At 39.4% G+C, this 26,980-nt stretch overlaps 1 protein-coding gene across 45 annotated transcripts in view; it reads right to left on the bottom strand.

Annotated features, from left to right (window-relative positions):
- NRXN3 (neurexin 3) overlaps positions 1–26,980 on the bottom strand; it is a 1,708,033-nt gene that overhangs the window by 1,453,928 nt on the left and 227,125 nt on the right. For 6 of the 45 annotated variants that reach the window (XM_078335546.1, XM_078335545.1, XM_078335544.1 and 3 more), the window contains exon 1: positions 9,090–9,249. The exons of the other annotated variants lie outside the window; for them this stretch is intronic. The gene's annotated coding sequence lies outside the window, so the exon portion shown is untranslated. Of the gene's footprint in view, positions 1–9,089; positions 9,250–26,980 lie in introns of those variants that run through there. 45 annotated transcript variants of the gene reach the window in all.

The following is a 26,980-nucleotide window of genomic DNA, read 5'->3' as shown; positions in this document are numbered from 1 at the left end:
CAAGACAATCATCTTGATGCCTTCAAGCAAAGGTAAGAAGAAAAAATGCTTTCCTTACTCTTAAGAAGCTTCCTGTTCCTATTTCAAAGATTCTGGCTTAAATAATAGGTTAAAAACCAAAAAGTGGTCAAGCAAAGCAAATAAAATGACAGACTTCCTGTGACAACATCAGTGTTCAATACCCACAGCAGGCCACTCTGCTGGTTTCCCAACCTCACCACCACTCTGAAGAGTAACGGCCAACAAAGGAAATCATTTCCAAATGAAACTAGAGGGGATGCAGTTCATGAGAAAGGGGAGGCAGAATTAATATTGGTTGATCATACCAGGAAACCACAGGTTTGGTCTATGGAATCTGCCCAGCAGTGGTTAAGAGCTCAAGCTCTGAAGTCAGATGACATAGGTTTAAATTCCCACTCTTCCCTTTACTGGCTGGATGACCCTGGGTACGTTACTTAACATTTCTAACCTTAGTTTTCCCATCTAAATATGAGATTAATGATAATACATATGTTCAAGAGTATTGCAAAATGTGAACCAATACTTACCCAGCAAATAGCAAATGCCCAAAGAATATTAGTTACTGTTACCTTGGGTAAAACAACGTGTGTATCAATCAATGTAGGTGACGTTACAGTACAGAAGAAAAAAAAATTCAAGTGTTTAGTACACCAAGTTATTTTCCTCTTATCCTACCTGCCATTATGTTGGCTGGGATGCTCTGGACCCAGGCTGACTGAGCAGCCCCCACATTGAGTGTTATGGTCCCTGTGCCAGAAGTCACACATCCACACCTCAGTGCCCTGACCCAGAAGTCACAGACCTTACTGGGCTCACAACTCATTGGCCAGACTTAGTCACATCGTTCCTTCCAATGACAAGTGAGTCAGGAAATATCACTCTATTATGTCCCAAATAAGAAGTGTCTATCAGTGAGCACCATTAATGTCTTACTACACCGTGCTGAACATGTTACACGAATTCTTTATTTAACTCTCACAACTATCCTAGGAGGTAGGGATTATCATCAGTTCCATTCTAAAAATAAGAAATTGAGAAGTAGAAAGGTTAAGTAACTTGCTTAAGGCAATACCATTAGCAATGATAAGGGTTCTTTTCTATTTGGAAATAAAAACAGACACACAAAGTCTCAAAGTTGGAAAAGGACATTTGGGATCTATGAAATTCAACCTCTCATCCAGTGTGGTAATCCCTTCTGTAAGTAAATCACAGAAGCATGAAAACAGGGTCATTCCTTGTGCAGAGCAAACTGGCAGCCACCCTAGCCCAGTGCTTGGATAGCGGGAGGTGCAGGGAGAACTGCACTGCTGGATTCTGATTTTACATGTATATCTATGAGCAATTTAGGGGGCTTCTCCATCACCAGATGAGGTGCTCTGGGCCCATACCTTTCCAGGCAGCCATGCATGGAAGTGATATTTTGAATTGCAAAATCCCATAGAGTGGGCAGTAACAATGAATGCACAGCTCGTAACAGAGCAGGTTTTCTACAAATTGTCTCCAATTCTCAAAATAACCTTGTGGGCAGGTATTACTGACTAATCAGGATGCTGAGGTCAGAGATCAAAGTGATGTGGCTAGTCAGGAGCAAGGCAGGGATCCTAACACAAATGGCCCTCACCCTGGGCCTGTGTTCTGGCAGAGAAAGGCTAAGCTTACTCAGGACCCCTCCACTGCTCTGTGATCCCATACGATTGCTCGAAATACTAATTCAAAAACAAACATAATAATAAACCCATATATTAACGACAAGTTAATTCGCTACCAACATACTTGGTGTTGTGAAGTCATGTGCCATGTGGGGAGAAAAACCTCCAAATTGTTGAGTTTGTAAACGCTATAGTTTATAGACGGGGGGAAAACAATTGAAACTAATGCTGACCAAATGACCTGCTATCGGCCAAGCTTGCATGAGTTTGAACATAACATTATGTCACTTAATTTTCATAATTTCTTCATGAACTTGGTCTTTCTACTATCCTCATTTACAGATTATAAAATCTAGACTCAATGAGATTAAGTGAATTATCCAAGGTCATCCAGCTAAGACGTATAAGCCTTCTCCACCAAGCTGACTATCTCAGAGGCAAGGGAAGAAATCACTGCCAGGAAGTTCCCACGGCAGGAGGCCCTGACTCCTCCCCTAACCCTAACCCTAACCCTGACTCCCCTTCTAGTAACCACCATATATAACATTATCCTTCCTGTGGAGTTTTAATTATTTCAGAAAGTGAGGTCTCTTCTTCATCATCCTTACGAGGAGTCTGCCAGAGTCCTGCATTTTTTTCAGCTAAGGAGTTTTTTTTTTTTGTCAACTGAAGGCTCAAGATTTTTACTTTGATTCTAATCCAATGTTCCAACTCAGGCCTTCTGACATCAGCTGCTCCCACCCACATATCTCCCCATATGCTGATACCCAACCAGCACCATCTGTAGGACCAGAGATGTTCTGGGTGCCTCCGGCCTGAAGAAGAACCCCAGCTCAGGAGTTAAGAAATGTAAAGACCATTGAAAAAGCCAGTTTATGTCCTGTAGTCCATTTAAGACATTAGTTTTTATTCTTCATGCCACTGAGCCACTTTGGAATACTCCTGAGCATTGAGCAGACATACTGATAGGTAAGGTGGAGAATAAGCAAATGTAGGTATCATAGATGCTGTCAGTCCTAGTGGGAAAATGCCATCTAACTGAGCTATAATATAGGTCACTTGAGAAGCTTCCATTGAAGATGTCACCACCTTTCTCCAACATAAACTGAATTTCCTCAGAGACTTACTGGTTCTCCACTTTCATTTTATTCTTATACCCATTGGCCTAAGCCAATCAGTTCAATTTATTTCCCTGGGCACAGTAACTGATCTAGAAATAGGCAGGAAACTTAATAGGGTCAATGACAGAAAAGCCCAGGACTCTTTCTGGTAATTCAGAAAAGTAACTCTCATATCTCCCCCTAGACAGAGCTAGGTAAAGTAAGGTTGGAGCTGCTGCATCAATCTTGTGATCATGAGGCAAGAGGAGAGGAGAACTAAGTTGACAGATGAGATTAGATAACCCAGAAATATTACATGAGACCTTGCATCAAGCTATTCCTAGATCCAGAGCGACCCCTAGACTTTTTCCTTATGGGACCCTCTAAAATTCCCTTTGACTTAAGACAGTTTGGGTTGGGTTTGGTTGTAAGTGACCCTGTCACTTACAACCAAAATGATCCCAATAGAGTATGATAACTGAAAAAGGTCTCAGGGTCATAATGTCTGGTAGAAAATGAGATCACCTTTCCAATAAACCCCTTATCTGTGTGCCATTGCATTCTATTTGCTTCTCAGCCTCTTGACCTAACCTGAGAAAAATCAAGAAGCAGACCCAAATTACCTTGAATACTTTCTGCCTTCCTCATCTCAGGTGCCTTTGAATGCTAAATTCATATCAAGAGGTTACGGATTTTACTCCTTCATAGGAATAGCTAAATTGAATGAGAGAGAGAGAATAATTTTAAATGCAAAGGAAGGGCAAAGGGCCAGTTAGGGAGATGGTGAGTCTGAATTTCCACATCAGTGATCTGTACGTGTGTCTCTCTCTTACTCCCCGACCACACCTCTTTTCTCTCTGCTCTCATAGTGCCTTGTACATGTTAATCTTGTGACTTCAGGCAAGACACTTAACAAGTCAGTGTCCCAGTTTCCACATCTGTAAAATAGGGATAAGAGTCTTATAGGTGTGTTGTGAGGATGCAATGACTTCAGCATGCAAAGCACATAGAAATGGTACCTAGCGTATAGTAACCACCATCTATGCTAGTGCCTGTTCTTGTTATTCTTGGAATTGGCATCATCATCCAGATTGTGAGATCCTTGGTGGGAGATTTTATGAACTTGCTTTTCTTTGTATTTGTAGCAACTAGCCCAGTGCCCAGCTCCATAAGTATTTATTGAAGGGTGTCCCTTGGCAGGGATTCTGTAAAAAGATTCATGCATTTATGTTTTATCCCATGATATTATAAATGAATTTCTAATAGTAAAATCTCAAGCCCCGAAGTAGGGCATTATGGGAGAGATTCCTGGTCCATCCTCATTCTGATAGTTTTTATTAATAGCTGAGAAATAGACAAGTCAGATAGAAGCTATTCCAGAACAGCTCTCATCTTGAGATGGAATCTCCAAACCACTCCACCAGAAACCATCCTCAATTTGACTTATGATTTTGCCTTCAAGTGTCTGTTCTATTCTCCAGCATGCAGAGGGGAAGCATACCAGGAATTTTCTCTCCTTCCTGCTTTGAAAACCATCATCCTCATGAGAATTTTCTGAGCAGATAGTTGTCTTACAGCTCCCTGAAATAAGCTCTTCAGAGGCACCTATGGAGTGGGCTTGTTATTTCCATCACTAGCCTGCAACCAAAGCAGCTGAGTGGTGAGCTGTCAACTAGGTATTTCTGTTTTCAGAGGGAAAGCACCCTGAACAAAGATACTATAAAGGAAAATTTGTTGCAAGGCAAATGACAGGATGGAGGCAATTCTGATGGTGAAAGAGATTCACCTCCAAAGAAAGCAAGCATTTTCATGTGATAAATTTCTCTTATATGTGGACTCCCCAGTTCCATGCAATGTTAACAATTTCTTCTATTATCTTCTTGTTCTGACATATGCTTGGGAGATCAGAAGTGTAAACAGGTAATTCAATTGAGCAAATAAATTGCCTCTCCTCCCTTCCAAGCTGTTAATCAGGCACTTTTAGCATTGCATAGGCTTATATCAGGTTTCTAAGAGACTGGCAAAATGAGGATGGTAAAATGAGACCTTTGAGAAGCAGGGGAGGGTGTTGCACCTGCCTCAGGATGTGGGAAGACTTGGGCATGGTGTTCTCAGTAGAAACAAACAGTTTGTTTCACATGAACTTGTTAAACATCTCCATGAGATGGAAATAAGGTAACCTCAGACACATGATGAGTTGGATACAAAAGGACCTAGTTCTTTCCTATAACTATTTCTGGAAATACCAACCCATGTCTATCTCATATAAGTAGAAGTTTGGGAACTCAGAGTCTGTTTCACTCCATTTCACCTGTGTCTACCTCATTCTGCATTTTTCAAATGCTATTTGTTGAGGACCTCTCATATGCCATGCACAGTAAGGCAGATATTATAAGGGTCCAATGAGGGAGGGGCAGCACTGGAACACTGGGAATAAACAAGATGGTATTGTTTTAAGACGAAATTGTATATAAAATCAACAGGACTTTGTTGGGATGTGTGAAGGCAGCTCAGAGAGGCTGAGTGACAAAATTTAAAAGAGAGGTAAAGATACAGAATCTGAGATTATTCCCAAGTATGGCTGGGCATGGCATGGTGTTACACAGAGAAGAGCAGAGCATGGCTAGAAGAAAACTTGAGGGGTAATTTCAGCACAGGGCTCAGAGTCAATGCCTAGGACTCCTAATGGCCCTCTGCATCCTGGCTACAATTCTATCAATCACCAAGTCTCTCTGCAGCCCTTTGTACCTGCTAAATTCAATTTGGTTCAAACACAGAAAGAAAGGGCCCAAAGCATATCCCCAGGTTTCTTTGCTAGGAAAACAAAACTTGACTATAAAATAATTCTATCTGCGGAAGGAAGAGAAAACACAACAACAAAAACAGCTCTACTGGGGGCTTAGCAGAAGAAAGTAAAGAAGCTTATACAAAGTCAAACAGGAATCAGTACATGTGGAGCCCAGGCCAAACTCATATCTCCTGATTCCTCGTAGTGCAGTATTTATATTTTCCATTACCCATGATGCTTCTCTGGAACAGAATAACAAACCAGCAAAAACAGGAGCTCTGTTTTGATGGACCAAGCACTACGCTTCCACCCACGACCTCAGGATATGCCTCCAGAAACAAAAGTCCTTTGAGCAGACCTAGGCATGAGTTGGTAGGAGTTAGTGAAACAACAAATGTCATATCATCCTAGGACCACTCAACAGGATCCCAGTCCCTAAGACCCTCTCCCTGTTTCCTTGTACCCTGCTTTATCACTGAGTGCCTGTTGACTTTTAGGAACCAAGGTTCACTGGAGCAGGTAGCCAAGAGTGGACATCAGTGGGCTATTAGAGTGCAGGGTACACGCAGTCTCAGACCAGACAGGGCATCGTGGGATCATTTCCACTGACATGATCTGACCGTACTAGTTCACTGATTTCTACCTTAGTAGTCTAAGACCTCCCCACCTCCGAGGTCTAGGAGGAAGCGATCAGGCTGCAGCAATGTGGTTTTGGGGGTCAGAAGGCATTGGTAATAAGACATAGCTGGCCAAAATATCCATTCCCAGGAACATCAGCAGACTGGCATCTTAACTTCTGACCCAGACCTACCCACCACACTGCCACCAGCACTGATGCTGTGAGGATTTCTGCTCCCCTTGCCTCTCTAAATCCTCTGCTACGGGATGCTAGTGGGCTACAACCCATTCCTTCCCCTTCTCCTACTCTGATTTTCCTTTGGCAAAATTGCTTCTCTATTAGTCTTATCTAGGGTACAGAATACACTATCTCCTGTCTCCCCCCAGCCACAGTTGAGGCTGATGAGAGAAAGTGGCCCCAGGAACTATATAGGGGTCTGAAACTCCTGCAGTTATCCTTCAGCTGCTGAGGAGTACAGTCCAGAGGGCAATAGGCAGACTCTGAGGATAAAGCCAACTCAGCAGGAGACACTAGATGAAAATATTCAGACCTTGGTGACACTGATCTTCTCAATTACATGAGCAAATAACCACCCCCTTACTGTTTAAGCCAGTTTGGGTTGGGCTTCTTTGTCATCTTCTTATGCTTCGAAGCCCGTCTTAATTTCTACTTTTCCATGGGAGCCATCTCTCACCAAAATTTCTAGCCCTTGGCTTGCACCGTCTTGTAAAAGAATCTTTTCTGGATGTCTTTTCTCACCGATGTGCAGTACAGTTGAAGTAAACAGTTTCCATCATGATTCATCCACTCACCACCTGCGATCTTAGGCATGATATATAATATGTGAGTCTTGGTTTCCTCATTGGTGAATAGAATAAAATTCTTTTCCCTTCCAAGAGAAACAAACAAGACAATGTAACAGCACCTGCTATGTGGGTAGCAGAGTGGGCTACCTCGGGAAAAGGGACTCCTGGGTTTGACTCCCTGAGTATGCCAAGAATTCCATGCCTTACACATAGTTGATATTAAGTCCATATTTTTGTGCAGGTTGAATGAAATGAATGTGTCCCCCCAACTCCAAGCCTGGAAATATTAGCTGAGCCAGGTCGACCCAGCAAGCACAGCATCTGTCTACAATCCCCTTGGCTCCCCGCCAGGCTCCCAGCCCGGCAGTTGCAGGAATTCATCAGATACCCGGAAGCCCCCACCCCTTCCCCAGCATCCACTCTAAAGCCAATTCAAGCTCCTGGCAGCCTGTGTAGCTTGTATATAAACTATGGCCAGTGACAAACACCCTGAGACAAGGAGGAAATGATCAGTGATAATAGAATACTTCTGCAGCTGAGAAAATAATAGAATATTTTATTAAGCAGGATCGGAGAGAAATCTGATATTCCTGATTCCGTTTCAAATAAGGAAAGAAAAAGTAAGCAAAGTACTGTGAAGCCACGAAAGAGCAGCCCAGCCCATGGAATGGAGAAGGGCCCCCCAATTATCTGCTTTATCATCTCCAAAGGACAAAATGTTCAACCAACCCTCCATGTATGACTCAATCCCCTGCATGACTGTTACCTGCCCTTTGCTAGTTTTACCTCATTAGGACTCAGGGCAGGGCCAGAACACTCATCGACTTTACCCTAGGTTTGCAGCATCAAGCATGAGATTGGTGTAAAAAGAGGTTAAAATAAATGCTTAAAGTTACAGTAACTGTTACATTTCAATTATCTGTAGGCCATGTCATTGCAGAACCAAGGAAAATCAACTGCTGGATGAAGCCTGTATCTCTTGTCATTTTAAGCCCTAACGATGCTAATTTTCATTAAACTTGTGAAACAGGAATCAGGTGAAACACAAGAGAGAGATGAAAGTAAACAGATGATAGGCAGGCAGGCAGACCCTGTGTTTGTGTATCCCTGTCTAATAATTCTACTTGCAGAGATTAATCTACTATTTAATAGAACTTATTTCTTCATAATTATCCACCAAACATTAGTCTCTCTTATTACTCCATCTCATCGTTCTAAGCAGAACCCACAATATCAATCTGTGCATACCCCAAAAGTACGTATTTTGGTAGTAACATTTAATCATCATACATTTACTGAGTATGCACTCTGATCCAAGCACTGAATTGAATGAGGCACAGTCCCTGGTCTCAAGCCGATCACTAACAGCATAATAATTATCTCCAGGGTAACATTATGATTTCTATTAGATTCTAGAGCAGTAAAACAGTCATTTTTCCCATTATAGTTTCCAATTCCCTCATTCCTGACCCTTGCTTGGACATGCCTTTGACCCCAAGAAAGCTGACCCAGATGCCTCTAGAAATTGGGAGGCTGCAGGCAACATCTGGTGCACTAGGGGAATGTGTTTGTCTCAGCCCAGCTCAAAATAGTATCTGACAAGCCTGAATCACACAAGTTCTGAAAAACTCACAAGAAATAACCTAAGAAATCTATAGCTGCCTCCTCCAATTTCACTCCCTGTCTGGCTGCTTATTGACTTCTGCAGCCTGTATTGACAACATGCAACCCTGTTTCTGTCTGCCTGCTCCCATGCAGCGACAACTTAAAAAAAAAAAAAAAAGGAAAATAGGGAACATCACAGCTATAACTCATGCCGAAGACCCTGCTCTGGAGCCAGGCATCAGCCTGGAGGCAAAATTTCCAAGAAAAATGAGAGATTTATCAGGAGAAAAATGCCTGAGTCCTCTTCCCTTCCTTTTATCCCTCCTCGTCCCTCAGGGCCACAGAGTTCATCTGGCTACTTCAAACCTCTGCCCCACATTTAAGCTTCCACAGACCACTTTGCACCAATAAAATACGTCCAATGTAAGGAAAATGGGGTACAGCCCACCCCCACCACAGCTCACATATCTTTTCCTTTTAAAGGTGAGCTGAAAGACTTACCTGCCAAGCTCGAGTTAATTTCACTGCAGGAATGGAAGTGCAGAGTGCATCTCCCTTAGAAAGCACAACCTCAGGGGGCAGAAACAGCGAAGAGAGGGACCATCACATTCCCCAAGCCCTCCAGTCCTGTGTCTCTCCCGGAGCAATTGATAATCTCACTAACACCTACAACAGTGTGCAGGAAGCTGCCTTCCTAACACCGCCCTCGGTGTTCGTGATTTTGCAACTCTCTCACCCTTCAAATCTTAGTGCAGCACCGGCAATTAGAAACCTGCACACATCTGGGGCCTGGGACAGGGTGTTTTGTGCATACATTGGGAACTTCAGCCAGCAAAGAGGACTCTCAGCAGCCTCATCCTCTCCCAGGGGATTTATTTGAATCTGCAGATTGTGTCATGCCAAACCTGTCTTCTTTCTCAGTGTGAATCACTGACTCAGGAAGTCACATGGAGCTAAGATTCCCAGAATGCGAGCTCTGCTCTGGGAAATACCGGGGGTATCTATTCTACTATTAGCCACAATCTTTAAATAACTACTTTGATCAGAATGCATGACTAAAGAGGACATTGTGAAGCTAAGTTGCTACTGCAGTGAGCAGAAAAGAAGTCAGGGCAAAAGCCAGCAGTCTTTCTACAACCATTACCTGAGCCCCCTTCAACCTGTTGGCTGATTCAGAGTTTCAAGGTAGCTGCAAATATTTGGAATACTCTGTGATAAATGCAGGAGTCTTGAAATCCCCTTATTTCAGACCCAAAACATAGTCATCCTAAATCCTTCACCCTATCCCAGGGTTAGATGAACAACTCAAAGATATTTGGATTGAACTTGTCATTTGTTTGCTCCTACCCTAAACAAGAAGCAGAAATTCAGGGGCACAATACTATATATGGAGTTGTCTTCTTATGATATTAACAAATATAAACTCAGTTGTTACCCATAACCTTTCACAGGGAGAGAGCATCATTTGTAAAATTACTTCTTATTAATAGTATTAATAATATAAATAGTAGAAGCAGCTGACCTTTATTATGTTGTAAATACGATTCATAGTACTTTTTACGCATTATCTTATTCAGTAGCCCCAAAATTGTTTAAGATATGTCTAATCAGTACTATCCCCATTTTAGAAATGAGCACAGGGGATGTTAGAGATACTGGGTAACCTGCTCAAAGCCTCATGATTAAGAGGGGATTTCAGAATTAGACCTATGTAATTTTAGAACAAGTGATTTCAACAGCTCAGCTCTAATACACTAAATAGTTGCTCAGAGTAGACCCTAAACTGTTCACATCTTCATGTTTGAAATCTATGAACATTTATGTGTGTCCAGTTTAATCCTCTGCTATATGCAGTGGTTGGTTAAGGACATCACCAAATGCTCCAAGGTCTCAGAAGGAATGCCAAAGATTCTTTAAAGAACAAACTGCTTTTAAGCACTTGGGCAGTACCTATGCACTTATAATTCATATAAATATGAATTTCCTAAAAGTTATTATATATTCAATAAAAGACCCATCAATCCACTTAATAAATCTCTGTTTTCACTACTGAGTGTTCTTGAAGGTGATTTTTTTAAAGATTCTAAGTAATCACTTATTCTGGCTTTTCACTAACTCAGGCTTTTCTTGCTATCAAATGAAAAGGTTGTTACACGTAGACCTTTTCTTCTGTAGATAGATGTTAGTTTATTAATACATATAACATCCTCAGGGCAGATAGAAAGTACCATGTTCCTCATTTTATCAATATTCAGAAGAACACACATAGATCCTATGCAGGTCAGTGGTGCACAGCACGCAATGTACAATGTATAATAAACTGCGCCATTCAGAACAGTTCATCATCCATTCAGTGATTCATCACTCACCACATGCAGTGAAACAGAAACACCATTTTAAAGCACGCACTTCCCTTTTAAAGTTGTACAACATTGGAATTCAGCAAACCTGAGATCAAATGCAGGCTCTGTATCTTACTCATTTGATCCAGTCAAGGCATTAAAAATCATTAAAACTTAGAAACTAGCAAATATGTTTCTCTATTGTGTATTGCCTTTTTAACTTATTATAATGGCCTGTAATAACTAGTTTATCCGGTTAGATCAAGAAGTTAAGTATGAGTTATGGATTGAATCCTCATGTGGGCCAGCTTTATACAAGTTAGAAAATGGTCCATTGCCAGAAACTACTGGCTATTTGCTCAAGCAAAGAAGCACAATATTTGCCTTTGACTTACAGCTTGAATGTTTGTGTCCTTTCCCAAATTTATGTTGAAATTTAATCCTCATTGTGGTGGTATTAAAAAGTGGCCTTTTGGAACCCAACTAGCGCCTTATAAAAGGGCTGGCGGGAATTAACTAAGGTCTTTTTGCTTTTCCGCCTTCCATGGTTGAATTATTGTGGTGCTACTAAAAAGTGGCCTTTTGGCTGGGAGTGGTGGCTTATGCCTGGAATCCCAGCACTGTGGAGGATGAGGCAGGTAGATCACCTGAGGTCAGGAGTTCAAGACCAGTCTGGCCAACATGGCAAACTAAAAATACAAAAATTAGCCAGGCATGGTGGCAGGTGCCTGTAATTCCAGCTATTTGGGAGGCTGAGGCGGGAGAATCACTTGAACCCAGGAGGCAGAGGTTGCAGTGAGCTGAGATAATGCTATTGCACTGCAGTCTGGATGAGAGAGCAAGACTCTGTCTCAAAAAAAAAAGTGACCTTTTGGGACCCAACTAGTGCCTTATAAAAGGGCTGGAGGGAACTAACTTAGATCTTTTTGCTTTTCCACCTTCCACCATGTGAGGACACAGTGTTTGTCACTTCCAGAGGATCAACAACAAGGTACCATCTTAGAAGCAGGGAACAGGGTCCTCACCAGATGCTGAACCTGCCAGCACTTTGATATTGGACTTCTCAGCCTCCAGAACTGTGAGAAATAAATTTCCATTGTTTATAAATTGCCCTGTCTCAGGTAGGTTACTATAGCAGCACAATAGATGAAGATAGCACTTCATCATAAAAACTGGGGGAGGGTGCAGAGGGGAATGGGAAATGAGGATTAATCCTGATAATCTATTGCTGGTAATCAGAGAGTGATCCACTGTATGGACACAGCATGGCAGTCATTTAATGATTTTTCATAAACACACTGGAGAGAGTATCCCCACTTTGAAGACAGAGACCATTATTTACATACTAATTCCATAACTTAGAGAATTGTCAGGTTTAACTTAATAATGCCTATACAGCATCATGCACAGTCCAGGGAATAAGTAAGGCTCAATAAACATCTTGAAGATCCTTCACCAGCTCACTGGAATCCAACCCCTTTGAGGATTCTCAGGCCCGTGTATATTTGAGGTACCTTTTAGAAATATCTGCAATCTGATGAATCAAACTAATTATGTGGAAGTTAACAGACTGACAGCTAGGTAAGGTTTCTATAAAAGATGCCCATAAAGCTCAGGAAGAAAAAATAGTTGCCTGTGGTGGATGTAAGTCTTCAAAGTACCACCAGTAAAAACACTATCAGATAAAGGAAGACAGCTGAAACTTTACTTAGAGGTTATAGAAATTTTGAAACTAATCTTTCTGACTTTTACCTGTTGTATTAGTAGTGGAATGGATGGAAGGAATAACTACTACTTCTTGGCTCCAAGGTCAACTCATAATAGGAGACTGCTGTATTTTTTCCATGTCTGAGAGAAATTTCTCTTAAAGAGGAAAATGCCTTTTTCTGCAATGGCTGCATCATCCCCTTTCAATATTTCTAATAGAATGAAGTAAAATGTTTTAGTTCTTTCTCTGCAAATACTCAAAGAAAAAGAAAACAAAACTCAAAATCATCAATTATTTATTTTCTGTTCTATATGTTGTAAAAACAAAAAATAATAAATGTAGTATAGATAAATTATGTGAGAAAATTTCCCCTAGTTATATAGCTAATTCTAGTTTTCCCCTGAAACTATTAGCATCTTGAGGGAGGGGCCTCTCTGCTGCCTGGCATTTTTCCAGAAAACTTTTTCTACCATTCTACAAAACAGAGCAACTTAACTGCTAGAAGTAACAGTGACACAGGAATTGAAGACTATGACAGTGTTGTGAATTTCCCAAGGATTCAGCCAGACTAGGGGATAGCTAGAATGGATAGCAAATAAAAATTACTGTCAAAAAGAGCCAACACATTGCCAGTTATAAAGGGCCAACTAACCACAAATTCACTGAGAAGAAGTTAGATATTGAGTATGGAAAGGTAGAGCAGAGTAGTTAGAGGCTGGTATTAAAACAAGTAAAAAACAGAAGAAGAAATTAGAAGACAAAGAGATGGAAAATTCTCAAGCACTGAGTCAGAGCTTTAAGAGGAGTCCAGTACCCTGGACAGCTCCCTGGGAGCCTCACCTTGTATTTCTAAAATGAGCCTATACAGTACAGTGATTGACTACCATTTCTCACACATTTATCAAATGTTTTGGTGTTGTCAAAAGAAGTGCACAGACTTCTGTTTCAGGGAGAATAGAGTATACATGCTTGTTTATAGTCCTTCTATCCTTTCTATTCCTTCTATTACATGTAACTAAAAACTCTAGATATTATATATAAAACAAGATATTTCTTAATATTTTTATTTTTTATTATGTATACTTTTATGTATTTTTATTATATATACAGTTGTTTTAGAAACAATCGTATACATAAGAAAAAGTACATAAAATAACCATAAGAAATGGTAGAGAGAAGGCAGACTAATTCAGGACCTTAGGACCTAAAGAATGACATAGCAGTAAGTTTTCTGTGTTTTTATTTTGTATCACATATCTCAAGCTAAGTATTGAATAAATTGGTAATGTGAAAAAAGCCCCATAGAAAGCCTGCTATCTCTAGTCAAAGAACCAGGAAGACAAAACGTTTACAAAGTAATTGCCATACTCCAGCCAAGCATCACGGAAAGAGTGCCGTCCCACATCTACCCAGTCAAGTGAAGAACAATCGAGGAACATAGACCCTCACACTTGCCAGGCTATAACAGGTTCTCAACTTGCCAGCCCGAGTGGTATCAGAGAAGGCTAAGCCAGGAGCCAGGACATTCATCTCTGCCATGCAACAACAAAACCCTCCACCTCCATGGTGTCAATTGAGACCATATGGGGAGCCTGGATTTTTATTTCTTTTCAGCAGGAACAAATTACCACTCCCTGTCCTCTCTCAGGTTATGTCAAAGGAGGCCTAGTATAGAGCCAGGTCTTTTATCAGCACCCATTATAATGAGGCAATTCCGCCATTATCACCACAGTATCAATGGAGGGTACTTGGGGAGTAGTAACAAGGTATTCCTTTTACTCTTAGACAGGGAGGTATCAGTGGAGGCCTCATAGGAAGCCAGACCTCCAAACTCCACCCAACAGTAACAAGCCCCACACTCAGGTGTCCATATTGGCCAAGTAGAGAACCTAGACTTTTACCTGAATTAAGTAGTAAGAAGGTGGCTCCCCCAACCACCTTTCCCTGACAGAGCAGTGCCAGACAAAGCAAAGTAAAACAGAAAGTTTAAATAAGATCCAGAGTCTCAAAATAATAACCAAAGTATTCAGGTTTCAATGGAAAGTCGCAAGTCATAGCAAGAATTGAGATGATCTCAAAATGAATAAAAAGAGACAACCAACAGATGCCAACAGTAAAATGATGGAAATGTTACAATTACATCTACAAATATTTAAAAATAGTCTTTTTTATTTTGAGATGGAATTTTGCTCGTCGCCCAGGCTGGAGCACAGTGGCGCGATCTCAGCTTCCTACAACCTCCACCTCTTGGGTCCAAGCAATTCTCCTGCTTCAGCTTCCCAAGTAGCTACAATTACAGACACGCACCTCGTGCCCAGCTAATTTTGTATTTTTAGTAGAGATGGGGATTCACCAGATTAGCCAGGCTGGACTCAAACTCCTGACCTCAGATGATCTGCCCACCTCAGCCTCCCAAAGTGCTGGAATTACAGGTGTGAGCCACAGCCCCTGGTCTTAAAACAGTCATTTTAAAAGTGCTTCAGCCCAGGGGCCATGGCTCATACCTGTAATCTCAGCACTTTGGGAGGCTGAGGCAGGCAGATCACTTGAGGTCAGAAGTTCAACACCAGCCGAGGCAAACTGGTGAAACCCTGTCTCTACTAAAAATACAAAAATTAGCTGGACTTAGTGGCATGTGCCTGTAATGCTATCTACTCGGGAGGCTGAGGCAGGAGAATCACTTGAACCTGGGAGGTGGAGGTTGCAGTGAGTCAAAACCATGCCACTGCACTCCAGCCTGTATGACAGAGCCAGACTCTGTGTCCAAGAAAAAAAAGTACTTCAAAGAGTATAGTCTCAGCAATGAAATTAAAATCTCTGCATCTAAAAAGAAAATAGAAATAAGAACAAAAATGACATTTAAAGAACTGAAAAAAATAACTGATAAACTACAATAACCAAAATAATAAAAACCTCAGTGGATGGGCACAACAGCAGAATGCAGGACATGGAGGGTTAAAAAAAATCAGTTAATTGGAAGATAGACATTACCCAATCTAAACAACAGAGAGAAAAGAGACAGAAGAACGGAGCCACAGGGACTGTGGACTACACCAAAAGATGTAATATTTTTGTAAATGAAGTTCAAGAGGAAGAGGACAAAGGAGGCATGACTGGAAAGTACTTAGAGAAGTAATAACTAAAAACTCCCCAAATGTGGTAAAAGACATCAAACTAAATGACTCAAGAAGATTAGTAAAATGCAAGCAAGTAAAATACAGTGTTTAAATCCACATGATGACACATGCTATGGACTGAATTGTGCACCCCAAAAATTCATATGTTGAAGCCCTAACTCCCAACATGACTATATTTGGAGATAGGGCTTTTAGGAGGCAATTAAGGTTAAATGAGGTCATAAGGGTAGTGTCTTAATTTGATAGGATTATTAGCCTTATAAGAAGACGAAGAGAAAGAACACTCTCATCTGTAAGCCAGAAAGAGAGCCCTGACCAGAATTTGACCAACTGGAACCCTGATCTCAGACTTGTAGCCTACAGACAGTGAGAAATAACCTCCCATTGTTCAAGCCACCCCACTCTATGATATTGTGTGATGGAAATCTGAGCTGACTACAATAACATGTCACAGACGAACTTCCAAAACTAAAGACAAAATAAAAATCTTGAAAACAGTCAGAGTAAAATGTTATCTTGCCTATAATGGAAAAGTAATTTGAATGACAGTGTATTTCTCATCAAAAACCAGAGGCCAGAGGAAGTGGCACAACATGTTTCAAATGCTGAAAGAAAATGACTGTCAACCTCGAATTCTTATCTGTAAAAAAATGTCTTTCAGGAATTAGGAAAACTCAAGATGTTTTCAGATGAAAGAAAATTTAAAGAAGTTACTGCCAGATCACCTACCTTCAAATAATGGCTATCAAAAGTTCTCTAAACAAAGAAAATGATTTTTTGAAAAAGAAATCAAAACATCAGAAAGGAAAAACAACACAGTAAGCCAAAATGTGGGTAAATAGACTTTTCTTTTCCTTTTGAGCCTTCTAAATTCTGTCTGATTATTGAAATAAAAATCATAACACTGTGTGACATGCTCCTAAATACATGTAGACAAAATATTTAGAGTTATAAATGGGGAGGGTAAAGAATCATAAAGGGAGGCTTATATAAAAGCTTCCACACTTCATATGAATTGTTAAAATGAGACTAGTAGTCTATGATTGTGTGTGTGTGGCATGTGTGTGTAATACCTAGAGCAATCACTTAAAACACTATACAAAGAAATACATGCAAAATCAAAATACTAAACTAAAAAAAAGTGTTCAAGTAACCAACAGGAGGGCCGAAAAAGAAAAGAGAAACACAGAGAACAAACAGAAAACAATAAAATAATGATCTTACACCCTTACATATAAATAATGACATTAATTATAAAAGGTCTAAACATGTAAAATAAAAGAAAATGGCAAAATAGATTAAAAACATGACCCAATGATGTGCTGTCTACAAAGAACTCACTTCTAACAGAGTGATAAGACCGGATGAAAATAAGATGATAGAAAAAGATATATCGCACGAACATCAATCAAAAGAAATCATGTGTGACTTTATTAATATCAAATATGTTAGACTTCAGGACAAAAGAAAATCACAAAAACAGAGAGGATTATCAAAAATAGTCAATCCACCTAAGCGCAACTGTACTAAACAACAAGTCCGTAAAATATGTAAAGCAAAAACTGTTAAAACAGCAAAAGAGATAAATCCAATTAGAGTTTGAGACTCCACACCCTTCTCTCAATAATCAATAGGACAACTAGATAGAAAATCACAAAGAGATAGAAGAATTCGATAACACCATCAACTAACAGTATCTATTAATAATTGGCATTTATCAAGCACTCCACCCAACAGTAAAAGAATACATATTTTCTTCCAAGACAGTCCACATCCTGGACCACAAAACAAACCACAGCAAAATAGAAATAATGGAAATCATATACAGTGCATTTGCCAACCTATATTAAACCAAATGAAAAAGAAACAACAAAAAACAAGTAAACAATTGTAAACTAAGTAAAACATTTCTAAATAATACAGAAGTCAAAAAGGGAGTCTCAAGAAAACCAAATAATGCATTAAACGAAAGAACAACAGAACGTATCAAAAGTTACAGGACATAATAACTAAAGCAGTGCTGAGAGGAAAATTTATAGTACTAACTGCTTATATTAGGAAATGGGGGAAGTCAAATTTATAATCTAAGGTCCATCTCAAAAACTTAGAAAAAATATATAGTAAATCCAAAGCAAGTGGAAGATAAATAAAGGCAAAAGCAACAATTAATGAAAGTAAAGACAAAATAAATCTAGAAAATTAATAAAACAAAGAGATGATTCCTTGAAAAAGGCAATAAAATAAGCTCTTGCAAGACTGACAAAGTTAGAGAGAAGACACAAATTATCAATATCAGAAATAAAAGAAGGAATGTCACTACAGCCCCTGAAGATATCAAAAGGATAATGAAAGAATACATACATACATAACATACATAAATTTGACAATACATACACAAATTTAATAATTTAAGTGAAATGAATCAATTTCTCAAAAAAACACTGTCTACCCCAAATCATTCGTTGTGAAAGAGATCATTTGAATAGCTATATAACTATTAAGGAAATTAAATCTAAAATTAAAATACTCCCAAAAATTAAATCTCCAGGTCTAGATGGAATTTTCTAGCAAACATTTAAATTAATTAACTAATTCTATAAAATAACTTCCAGAAAACAGAGAAAAGGAAGATATTGCAATTCATTTTAAAAATCTATTACCCTGATACCGAAATGAGACAAAAAGAGTACAAAAAAGAAAACTACACATCAATATCCTTCACAAATACAGAAAAAAAATTCTTAACAAAATATTGCCAAACAGAATTCAGTAATATATACAAAGAATTGTATACCATGACCAACTGGGGTATACTCCAAAGATATAATAAGTTGGCTCAATATTCAAAAATCTATCAATGTAATCTAGTACATTCTTAGGCTAAAGAAGAAGAAAAAACATGCTTATATCAATTGATGCATAAAAAGCATTTGACAAAATTTAACACCCACTGTTGGAAGAATAAAAATAGAGGTGAACTTCATCTTAATAAAGAGCAGCTACAGAAAACCAACAGCTAACCATGGTGCTTGACTGAATGCTTTGCCCTTAAGATCAAGAACAATGTAAGAATGCTGCTCACACTATTTTTATTCAACACAGTGCTGGAAGTTCTAGTCAGTGAAATAAGGAAATTTTTGTTAATGCATACAGATCTGGAAGAAACAAACATAACTGTCATCATTTGCAGATGACGTTTCTATGTAGAAAAACCCAAGTAATCTACACATACATACACAACCATCATGTGACTTCAGGAAGGTCACAGGACACAAGATAAACATACAAAAGTCTATTGTATTCCTCTATCTGAACAATGAATAGGTAGCCACCAAAATTAAAAATACCACTTATTGCTCAAAAATTTAAAGCACTTAGATATAAAAACGTAAACAGAATTCGTATGCTGAAAACTATGCAACCTTTATTAAAAATCAAAAAAGCTCTTAATAAATTGAGAAATATACTATGTTCATGGATTGAAACACCAACATAGTAAAGATTTAATTCTCTCAAACTGATATACAGATTTAACACAATTTCTGTCAAAATCGAAGTGAGATTGTTTTGGTAGATATAGTCAGGATTATTGTTAAATGTGTATGGAAAGTAAAACTAGAATACCTGAAACACTATTGAAAAAGAAAAATGAAGTAGAAGGAATCAATCTACCTAATTTCAAAACTCATTGCACAGCTACAGTAAAACATACTTCAGAGTACTGGCAAAGAGACAGAAACATAGGTCAATGGATCAGAATATGGATATCTTAAATATGCCTACAAAAATATACTCAACTGGGCCGGGCACGGTGGCTCAAGCCTGTAATCCCAGCACTTTGGGAGGCCAAGGAGGGTGGATCACGAGGTCAAGAAATCGAGACCATCCTGGTCAACATGGTGAAACCCCGTCTCTACTAAAAATACAAAAAATTAGCTGGGCATGGTGGCACGTGCCTGTAATCCCAGCTACTCGGGAGGCTGAGGCAGGAGAATTGCCTGAACCCAGGAGGCGGAGGTTGTGGTGAGCCGAGATCGCGCCATTGCACTCCAGCCTGGGTAATGAGCGAAACTCTGTCTCAAAAAAAAAAAAAAAAAAAAAAAAAATATATATATATATATATATATATATATATATACTCAACTGATTTTTGAGACAAATGCAAAAGAAATTCAATGGAGGAAATAGAGTCTTTTTAACAAATGGTCCTGGAACAATTGTACATCAATTATATCTAGGCAAAAACTGAACTTCAACCAAAGACTTACACTTATATGAATGTTATCACAAAATGTATTATAGACTTAACGTAAAATGTAAGAGTATAAACATTTTAGAAAAAACATAGGAGAAAATGTTCAAGATATACAGCTCAGTGAAGAGTTCTTATACTTCATACCAAATGCACACTTTTTTAGAAAAACTGATACACTGATCTTCATCAAAATTTAAAGTGTTTTTCTGTGAAAGAGTATGTTAAGAGGATGAAGAGACAAGCTACTGTGTGGGAGAAAATATTTGCAAAACATATATTTAACAAAAGGCTAGTAACTATATTATGAAAAGATTCTCAAAAGTCAACTTTTAAAAAAATTCATTTAGAAAATGAGCAGGAAACCTGAAGACATTTCACTGAAGAGGATGTACAGATGGCAAATAAGCACATGAAAAGATGTTCAACATCATTATGATTAGGGAAATGCAAATTATAAAACCACAAGGAGATATTGCTGTGTACCTGCCAGAATGGCTAAGTGACAATGCCACACCGGCAAGGATGTTGAGAATGTAGATCCCTCATACATGGCTGGTGGGGACGTAAATCATATGGCTACCATGAAAAACACTTTAGTTGTTTTATAAAAATCTAAACATGTAGTTACCTAGCAATTGCACTACAATTATTCTAGAGAAATGAAAATGTACATTCACACACAAAAAGAACTGTACACAAATATTTATAGCAGCTTTTTTCATAATAGCCAAATCTAGATAATAGCCAAAACACAGATATTATTTAACAGATGAATGGTTCAACAAACTGTGGTATATATAATATTTTGCTGAGTGAAGAAGGCTCATCTGAAAGCTTGCATAATATGATTTCATTTATATAACATCTTGAAATGACAAAATTACAGAAATGGAGAACAGATTAGTGGTTACCAGGATTTAAGTAGGGGGTAAGATATGAGGGAAATGAGTGTGGCTAAAAGAGGGTAACAGGAGGGATCCTTGTGGTGGTGGAAATGTTCTGTATCTTGATAATATCAATGTCAATAACTTGTTTGTCACATTACATAATAGTTTTTCCAGATGTCACTATAGAGGAAACTGTACAAAGTGTACTTGGGATCTTGCTATACTATTTCTTACAGCTGCTTATGAATATACAATTATCTCAAAATAAAAAGTTTGATTTTTTTAAAAAGTATAAAAAAGATCACATGTATTTCTTTTTTCGATATGCTGGGCATTTTCCTTGGCATTCTCTGAAGTAAAATGGGCCTTGCCACTGTTTACAATATATAATCACCAGAGAATGGTCCTCTCTTTTCTAGTAGATTAGTGAAAAATCTGCAGCTCAGAGAATCAGAACTTCGTTACTTCTAACTCATCACCAGCTTTTGGATTGTGAAAGATAAAGCTAATTTAATCTCCCCTCCTTTCCTCTACTTTACAATGCTTCAGAAATTACAGTTATTCTTGAAGCAAATCTATTATCCTATATGATGAGCACTTTGCATCTGAAAAAGGAGCTAGTACCCAAAATTTACCCAATCAACTAAGAGGCACCTGGCATTAAACACTTTTATTTGATTTCTCTACTTTTAAGGATCTTCTTGCTATAACCCACTGCAGATGACTATTTTCTCCAGATTGATTCTCATTTGTAAAACGAACAGACTACAAGAGATAATAATGATAGAAAATATAAAATACCATAATAATATCTAACATTTATTGACCACTTTACATGTATAGAGTGCTATGTTAAATGATTTATATCAACTCACTAAATCCACATCACATTTCAAAAAGATAGATACTGTTATCATCCTTATTTTACAGTCTTACTTAGGCTTAGAGGGTTGAATTAACCAAAGAACCAGCCAGTACATGTGGCAGCATAAACGTAAAGGCAGGCACTCTGGCCCTTTCTTAGGGTTTAAACTAATTTCAAGATCCGAGAATTCAACAATCCCATTCTGTCAAGAAATATCACAGAACAGAATTCCTGTACTGAGTGGGAGTTTGGTCTCTGAATACTTAGCAACTTTTAGGGCTTATGATCTTTGAGGAGTGTATAAGCATTGCACTAACAGTGAGTGGCAGAGTTAGGAAAACACATATTTCATTGAGCACAGATATTCAATAATGCCTGACCTTCCCACAGTGGAGCCATGGATGGTTAAGCCATCTCTTTTGCATATCTTGACATATCAGTCAGCAAGACACAGCCAGTCTTCTTCTAAGACTAAACTTCTCTTGAAAGATTATCATCGATCATTTTACTGTTCTTGCCAGTTGTTGGCTGCAGCACCTTCTGCTTCAGAATTTTTTAGATAAACAATGTTGAAAGAAGATGGTGCGGTAAGAGCAACTCAGGATTGCAGCTCTCAGTGAAGGCGCAGAGGGTAAGTCCAAGCCGCATTTCCAGACGGATCTTTGTTGCCCACAGAATGGGGAAATTCCCAGGTGTAGGAGAGACACGGGATGCCAGCACAGCCCTGTTGGCTGGCACGGCCATTTCGGCCAGCGCCACAGCACAGTGGCACTCTGCACAAAATGCACTGGTCTGGGTGCCCCGTTAAACTGGCAATCTGAGATTTGGGAGGGCAGATTAGCATATCTATCTGATTAAATGGGACTTGGACAGTGAGCCAGACCAGGAGATTCTCAGGAAGTGACATTTGAGCCAGCGCAGTGGGTCGCTGCATGGGAAATCACACAGATCCCAGTGCCCTATCAGCAGGCGACTGAAACACCTTGGAGAGAGTCAACCATTCAACTTTAAAAAAAAAGAAAGAAAAAGGGCTCTGAGGCAGGGAGCCAGGTGATCAGGCTCAGCAGGTCCCACCCCCAGAGGGACAAACAAAACGGCAATTCGAAATGCTCGGGGTTGAGTGTTTCACTGTGGGCACAGCTGAATCCAGGATGGTGCAGCTCAGTGGGGGAGGTGTCCGCCATTACCGAAGCATTCCACCCCTACTGAGGTACATTCCCATTGCTGACGCAGCCTGCCATTGCCGAGGCAACCTGCCATAACAGAGAGACTCTGCCAACAGGGCGGAGCCCATGGCAGCAGGGCAGACCACATGGCAGCAGGACACAGCCTCGGCAGGCAAATAGTGACTAGACTGTCTCCTAGCTGGGCAGCACCATGCAACAGATACTCATAAAGAGAGCCCTACCTCCCTGAGACAGAGTATCTGAGGAAAAAAAGGGGTTTTATAAGTTCTGCTGCAGCAGACTTAAATGCACCAGCCTAACAGCCCAGAATGAACAACGAAGCTCACAGCTAAGCACTTGAGCTCCTATAAAGTACAGACCATATCCTCAAGTAGCTCCCTGACCCCTGTATATCCAAAAAGTCACGTCAAAAAGGACTGATCAAACTGACATTTGGCGGGCATCATTCTAGGACAAAGATAGCAGAAAAAGAAACTGGTAGCATTCCTCACTGTTCCGCAGCTGCTACAGGTGTACCCCAGACAAGCAAGGCCTGGAGTGGACCTCAGCAGTCGTACAGCAGTGGGGCTACACTGTTAGAAGGAAAACTAAGTAACAGAAATACTTCATCATCGACAATCTGGGCATCCACTCAGAGACCCAATCGAAAAGTCAGCAACTACTCAGACGACAGGTGGATAAATCCACAAGGATGGGAAGAAACCAGCGCAAAAAGGAGGAAAACACCCGAAACCAAAACACCTCGCCTCCTACAAAGGATCAAAACTCCTCACCAGCAAGGGAACAAAGCTGGACAGAGAATGAGTGTGACGAAATGACAGAATCAGACTTCAGAAGGTGGATAATGAGAAACTTCCTTGAGCTAAAAGAACATGTTCTAAATCAATGCAAAGAAACTAAGAACCTTGAAAAAAGATTCGAGGAAATGGTAACAAGAATGGACAACTTAGAGAGCAATATGAATGAATTAAAGGAGCTGAAAAACACAACACCAGAACTTCACAAAGCATGCACAAGTTTCAATAGCCGAATTGACCAAGCAGAAGAAAGAATATCAGAAGTCGAAGATCAACTCAATGAAATAAAAATGAGAAACCAAGATAGGAGAAAAAAGCGCAAGAAGGAATGAACAAAGTCTCCAAGAAATGTGGGACTATGTGAAGAGACCTAACCTACGTTTGATAGGTGTACCAGAATGTGATGAAGAGAATGAATCCAAGCTGGAAAATACTCTTCAGGATATTATCCAGGAAAATTTCCCCAACCTATCAAGGCAGGCCAATATTCAAGTCCAGGAAATACAGAGAACACCACAAGATATTCCACAAGAAAGGCAACCCCAAGGCACATAATCGTCAGATTCACCAGGGTTGAAATGAAGGAGAAAATACTAAGGGCAGCCAGAGAGAAAGGTCAGGTCACCCACAAAGGGAAGACCATCAGACTCACAGCAGATCTCTCAGCAGAAACACTACAAGCCAGAAGAGAGTGGGGGCCAATATTCAACATCCTTAAAGAAAAGAACTTTCAACCCAGAATTCATATACAGCCAAATTGAGCTTCATAAGTGAAGGACAAATAAAATCCTTTGCAAACAAGCAAGTACTCAGAGATTTTGTCACCACCAGGCCTGCTTTACAAGAGCTCCTGAAAGAGGCACTACACATAGAAAGGAACAACCAGTACCAGCCATTCCAGAAACATACCAAATGCTAAAGAGCATCAATAAAATGAAGAATCTGCATCAACTAACGGGCAAAACAGCCAGCTAGCATCAAAATGGCAGTATCAAATTCACACATAACAATATTAACCCTAAATGTAAATGGGCTAAATGCACCAATCAAAAGACACAGACTGGCAAATTGGATAAAAAACCAAAACCCATCAGTGTGCTGTATCCAGGAAACCCATCTCACATGCAAGGATAAACAAAGGCTCAAAATAAAGGAATGGAGGAAGATTTACCAAGCAAATGGACAGCAAAAAAAAGCAGGAGTTGCAATTCTCATCTCTGATAAAATAGACTTTAAAGCAACAAACATCAAAAGAGACAAAGAAGGTCATTACATAATGGTAAAAGGATCTATACAACAAGAAGAGATAACGATCCTAAATATATATGGACCCAATACAGGAGCACCCAGATATATAAGGCAAGTTCATAATGACGTACAAAGAGGCTTAGACTCCCACAAAATAATAGTGGGAGACTTTAACACTCCACTGTCAATATTAGACAGATCAACCAGACAGAAAATTAACAAGGATATCCAGGGCTTGAACTCAGACCTGGAACAAGCAAACCTAATAGACATTTACAGAACTCTCCACCCCAAAACCACAGAATATACATTCTTCTCAGCACCACATCACACCTACTCTAAAATTGACCACATAATTGGAAGTAAAGCACTCCTCAGCAAATGCAAAACAACTGAAATCATAACAAAGAGTCTCTCAGACCATAGTGCAATCAAGTTAGAACTCAGAATTCAGAAACTAACTCAGAATTGCACAGCTTCATGGAAACTGAACAACTGGCTCTTGAATGTTGACTGGATAAACAATGAAATGAAGGCAGAAATAAAGAAGTTCTTCAAAACCAATGAGAACGAAGACACAACATATGAGAATCTCTGGGACACATTTAAAGCAGTCTCTAGAGGAAAACATATAGCAATAAGTGCCCATATGAGAAGAGTGGAGAGATCCAAAATTGACACCCTATCATGAAAATTGAAAGAGCTAGAGGAGCAAGATAAAAAAAAAAAGCAGAAGACAACAAATAACTAAGATCAGAGCAGAAATAAAGGAGATAGAGACACGAAAAACTCTTCAAAAAATCAATAAATCCAAGAGCTTGTTTTTTGAAAAGATCAACAAAATAGACAGACCACTAGCCAGATTGATTAAAAAGAAAAGAGAGAACAACCAAATAGATGCAATAAAAAACGATAAAGGGGAAATCACCACAGATTCCACAGAAATTCAAACCATCATCAGAGAATATTTCAAACAACTCTATGCACATAAACTAGTAAACCTGGAAGAAATGGATAAATTCCTGGATACCTGTGTCCTCCCAAGCCTAAACCAGGAGGAAGCTGAAACTATCAATAGACCAATAACAAGGTCGGAAGTTGAGGCAGCAATTAAGAGCCTACCACGCAAAAAAAGCACAGGTCCAGATGGGTTCACAGCCGAATTCTACCAGATACACAAACAGGAGCTGGTACCATTCCTTCTGAAACTATTCCAAATAATCCAAAAAGAGGGAATCCTTCCCAAATCATTTTATGAGACCAACATCGTCCTGTTACCAAAACCCAGCAGAGACTCAACAAGAAAAGAAAACTTCAGGCCAATATCCATGATGAACATAGATGCAAACAAAAATCTTCAATAAAATACTGTCAATCAAGTAGGATTCATCCCGGGGATGCAAGGCTGGTTCAACGTGTGCAAGTCTATAAACATAATTCACCACATAAACAGAACCAAAAACAAAAACCACATGATTATCTCAATTGATGCAGAGAAGGCATTTGACAAAATTCAACAGCGCTTTATGCTAAAAACCCTTAATAAACTCGGTATTGACAGAACATATCTCAAAGTAATAAAAGCTATTTATGACAAACCAACAGCCAATATCATACTGAATAGACAAAAACTGGAAGCATTCCCTTTGAAATCCGGCACTAGACAAGGATGCCCTCTTTCACCACTCCTATTCAATATAGTACTAGAAGTTCTAGCCAGAGCAATCAGGCAAGAAAAAGAAATAAAGGGTATTCAAATAGGAAAGGTGGAAGCCAAATTGTCTCTATTTGCAGACGACATGATAGTATACCTAGAAGACCCCATCGCCTCAGCCCAAAAACTCCTGAAACTGATAAGCAACTTCAGCAAAGTCTCAGGATATAAAATCAATGTGCAAAAATCACAAGCGTTCCTATACACCAATAACAGACTTAAAGAGAGCCAAATCAAGAACAAACTGCCATT

Source organism: Callithrix jacchus, chromosome 8 (genome assembly GCF_049354715.1).
Source record: "Callithrix jacchus isolate 240 chromosome 8, calJac240_pri, whole genome shotgun sequence".
Classification (NCBI taxonomy): Eukaryota; Metazoa; Chordata; class Mammalia; order Primates; family Cebidae; genus Callithrix; species Callithrix jacchus.
Note: the sequence above shows the minus strand (reverse complement) of the source record. Positions and strands in the feature narration are given on the sequence as shown.